This window comes from Patiria miniata, unplaced genomic scaffold (genome assembly GCF_015706575.1).
Source record: "Patiria miniata isolate m_02_andy unplaced genomic scaffold, ASM1570657v1 HiC_scaffold_13, whole genome shotgun sequence".
Lineage (NCBI taxonomy): Eukaryota > Metazoa > Echinodermata > Asteroidea > Valvatida > Asterinidae > Patiria > Patiria miniata.
The window spans coordinates 3,166,465-3,171,092 of NW_024037051.1; the positions used below are offsets into that span (position 1 = coordinate 3,166,465).

The 4,628-nt window shown below is 42.3% G+C and overlaps 1 pseudogene; it reads right to left on the reverse strand.

Annotated features, from left to right (window-relative positions):
• On the reverse strand, window positions 1-2,376 carry LOC119719168 (annotated as a pseudogene).
• Window positions 2,377-4,628: the final 2,252 nt, after the last annotated feature.

A 4,628-nucleotide genomic window follows, 5' to 3' on the forward strand; every position in this document is an offset into this window, starting at 1 on the left:
TGTGAACATTTCACAGAATAGAAACAATTCTCCTAGAGCTGCGCTTCCTCTTTCCAAATGTCAGACATGCCATTGAGAAATTATTACCGTCCAGCTTGCCCCCAAAAATTACAAGTATCTTTAAATACGCATAAACTGACATTATGAGAAGTCTATGGAAATGTTAATGGCGCTTTTAATACTGGTTGATCAGTAGCAGGGCAATCCTGTCTATTCCTTCATACATCGGCAGGGCTGATGTCAATGCCTGGTTCCACCCGTCTCAGTAGGGGTAAGATGAGCAGTTGTGCAGCACAGATGAAGTACACTGCGCTACCCACGTAGAAGACTGTCTGATAGCTATCACCGGTCAGGTCCAGAATCCATCCTACGAGTGGTTAAATATAAAGACAATTATTTATACAAGGACATATAGAATCTCTATTTTTTTTTAGAAGGCTCCAAACTCACGAACAATAATCTTCAAACTCACCCGCTAAAAGGGGCCCAAGTATAACTCCAATGCCCGAGAATATCTGGAAGAGTCCAACTCCAACAGCTAATTTCCTCACCCCGACAAATTGACGGGTTTAAAACGATCACGATGGCGAAAAAGAACCCCGTCGCAAATCCATGTAGAAACGAAGCTATCGCAAAAATGTAATAGCTTTCAAAATTCAGGAGAAGTACAGAAGACCCAGCAAGAGCCATTAAGATGGCGGTCACGTGCTCGGCCGATAGTTTCCAGCTCACCAGCAACCCATTTCCAAGACGACCAAGCAAGCTTCCGACACCCAAAATACTGAGCAAGATTGCGGCACTGGAGGGCGCCACACCCACGCTCTGCGCGCGGGGAACCAGGTAAAGGACGAGCCCCATGTACGCGATGTTGAATTCCAGCTGGATGACGCACAGCAGGAAGAAGCGGTAGCTTTTTACAAAAAGATGAAAACCCAGTGAGGATGCTAATCTCTTGAGTAATTTCAGAATGGGATTTGAGTTCTTGCTGTCGGTTGTGAGCGATACATAACCCGTGCTGCTGTTGGGAGTTTTGTCGGGTTCTGCAGGTAGACCTACTGTTTGAAGTTGGAGTACATCGTCACTATGGCGATAGTTTTCTTCGCTTTTCTGGTCATCATTGGACATGTCCCCTGTCTCCTTCACTGCAAGGTGTTGGTGTTTCGAATGAAGATTCCCTCCGGACTTTCGTGTGGCTCGAATTGGGCGGAAAAGGGCGCTTAGTGTGACAATGTTTGCAGCAATTGCAGAGGCGATCAGAAACGTTCCTCGCCAACCGAAGTTTTCCAAAAGAAATTGAAAAATAGGCGGAGCCGCCATCATCCCCATTCCATTGCCCGAAATGGCTATCGCATGGGCTATTTTGTATTTCCTTTTGAAGTAAATCGCGACGGCAACTACAGCTGAACTATAACCAATCCCAATTCCTGATCCTATTATATGAACACGAACACACACAAAGAAAAAAAAACAATACATGAAAATCTGTAAGCATCTGATTAATCAAACAAACGTGTCTGTAGTTAACTTGAAAATTGCAATTCACAGTAGTAGTGCATGAACATGCAAAGCGTGTTCTCGCTGGTCGGCGGTTTTTTTTTTATCATCCTATATTACAAGATCCTACGTACGCTGTCTGACTGATGGCTGTGAGTCACTTTTTTTGGTAAAAGGCGCGGCCTAGCGAGAGTGTGGAACCACAAATACAAAATGGTTAATGGAGCGGTTTAGTTGTCTAAACGATTATAGTTTGAAGTTCATACTTTGTATGCACTGAACTGAGCTTGACGATAAAGATTTTGAATCAGAGGTTGACATTTTTCACTTTCGTCAACAAAGAAGGTAAGTGAAGGTGAATTACCAATTATGGAAACTGTAATGTAGAGCTGGTATATGTCAGTCACCCAGTAACTACAGAGAAGACCAATAAACATCAAAATTCCTCCGACCATTCCGGAGACTCTGCATCCGAAACGTTCCGTCAGAACCCCTGCAGGAAGACCTTGAAAGACATTGAACGAGAAAAAAGGGAAGATGTAAATAACAGAACTAGGCTGATAACATGGCTGCCTTGCTACAAGTAACATGGTTTATATGCCTTTCCCCGGGCAATCTGGACTAAGAGTGCAAAATTACCATACCACTAAAGCATGACATTGAAGAAAAGATGCTCTGAACGGCCGCAGTCTCTTTGTCGTTGGTGTCGAAATCTTCCTTCCAGCTCAAGTACATGACGCCTCCGCTCCGAAGGAGACCATACTGGATGACGAGGGACAGGTGAGCGGCGATGACCACCACGATACCCCAGCCGGCTTCCTTTGGAGAATCTGGCTGAGCCTCTGCTCCACGCCTGGTCCGCAAGGTAGAACTCTTTGCCATAATTATTTTACAGTAAGTCCGGGGAAGGGTTTATTATAATGTCGAATGCAAGGTTGAAGTCAATGTTATTTGAAAGGCGGTGTTTATGTTGAAACATGTAGTGGAACAGAAACGTTGGCAGCAACGTTTATATACACTTTCAAGTTTGGCTTCAACTGATATGTAGTGTATTAAACTACATGTAAGCATGAGTTCAAATGATATGATTAAACTACATGTATGCATATTTAACATCTAGCACTTACAAAACTTTGAACTTTGAGCCGTTTTGTTACAGCGAGGACAATGGGGGGGGGGGGGGGGGGGGGGCTGGTACCATCTGTCGATGGGGGCGCTGTTCAACTTGAACAATTATGCACACAAAGGGCCAATATATGGTGCTTTTTAGGGCGATACATGTGCGAAATTCTGAAAAAGGCACCCAAAACGGCAGATGCCACAAAAAAAGCACTTCTTTTTTGAAAAGGGCACTTGTTCAGAGAAAAAAGGGCACTTCGTAAAAAAAAGGCCACTCTTTACAAATTATTGGGGGGGGGGGGGTAAGCCCGTTGAAAAAAGGGCATTTAAATGGAAAATGGCAGTCTTTACAAAATATTGGGTAAATACCCCCCTCCCCCCGGTCAATTTTGGAGGAAATATCACCGATTATGATGATCGTGATTACTCTATATGTTAATTGCACAATAAAGCGACAACAAAATTAATCCAACTGGACAACAGGATTGTCGGCACAACAAATATGATCGTAATTTATTCTACAATAATCAAGAAATATGCAGTAGTGATTGAGTCTTAAGGAAGTGGTTAAGTACCAGGGTCACTTAATTACACTTGGGATACAACTAACAGGCCACATAAGCAGCAACGCGCACAGCCTGAACGATTTGCTCAATGTAAACAATGCACTGCTAAGTCAACAATGTACAACTGATGAAAAGAGTCTACAAACACGTACAAGTTTAACGTTGCTTTCGAGTTTATTTTCCAGGTTAAGGTCGGTCAGCATCGCATATGGAATTCCTGAACCCATCAGCCCAACAGATAAGGACACATAGAATACTACGACGTAAAAATTAGCTTCTCCAACAATGTAAAAATATTGAAATTATTGGTCAGAAATGTTTTCGTTCGGTTTTGAGCACTTTTTACCCAGGACTCCCTCCGTAACGTAGGGAGGAAAGGGAGTCCACCAGGGCTACACTCCAATATGCAATACACATCAATCATGTAAGCAACTTACACTCCAATGTAAGTAAAAAACGCCAAATGTGAACACTCGTACGCCTATATGTAAGTAATGCACGCAAATGTAAACGATACACGCTGTTAAGCCTTAAAGAGGTTGTGGAATGCTCGTAGACATTTCCGTCAGTTTTTGGGTATATGTAGCCTAAGGTGTGATCGGGAGTCCTGTTTATTACGTCACTATTTACTATGTTTTGTTTGCTGCTCCCAACGACGACTTTTTCACAAATAGCACGTTCGGGTCGAAGTACGTACGAAGTCTGAGCGGCGATTTGGCGAATATAAATGTTTGTTTCTGTTTATATTACCTTCGGATAGTACGGTATTATTTCGGAGTTCATGCTGAAAACAGCTTACCATTTAAAATTGCTCCAGTTATGATCGGACACATGAATACATGCAAATCAATGAACATGCATCCTCTCCGAATAACATCAGTATTCACTACCCATATTCACTTTTTCTACGTTAAAAAAAATAAATACATACTGACATTGATCACTACCTAAAAGAAACATTTTTAACAAAATAATTAATTTTATCAGACAGTTTAAATTTCGTTATCCTTTGTACATGTTCTTACATAAAAAAAATTCATAACTTAGTGGACAGTGTTTCATAAAATAGTTGTCTACCCGACCACTCTGCGTTTGTAACAACAAACGCGAAGCTCTAGTTATACTCGTAATTGTTTTAGCTTCTACTAATCAAAAATTCATGAGACATATAATTTAGGGCAGCATGTATTAAACCGATAACTGAAATTGTGCGAATTATCATTATGGCCCAAAGTAGGTGGATCTTCTTCGTTTGTGTGACCAAGCGATCGCTAGCTTTAAAGTGTTCCGCTAACTGAAACGAATAATAAGTCAACTAAAGTTAACAGAAATCAGTGGCGTAAATCTGTGCCGCCGGCGAGTGGGGGGGGGGGGGGGGATGACCCAAACCCTAAAATTGCCCGGTGGTGGAAATTTGGAAAGCGGAGGGAAGGGGGGGGGAGGCCTGGA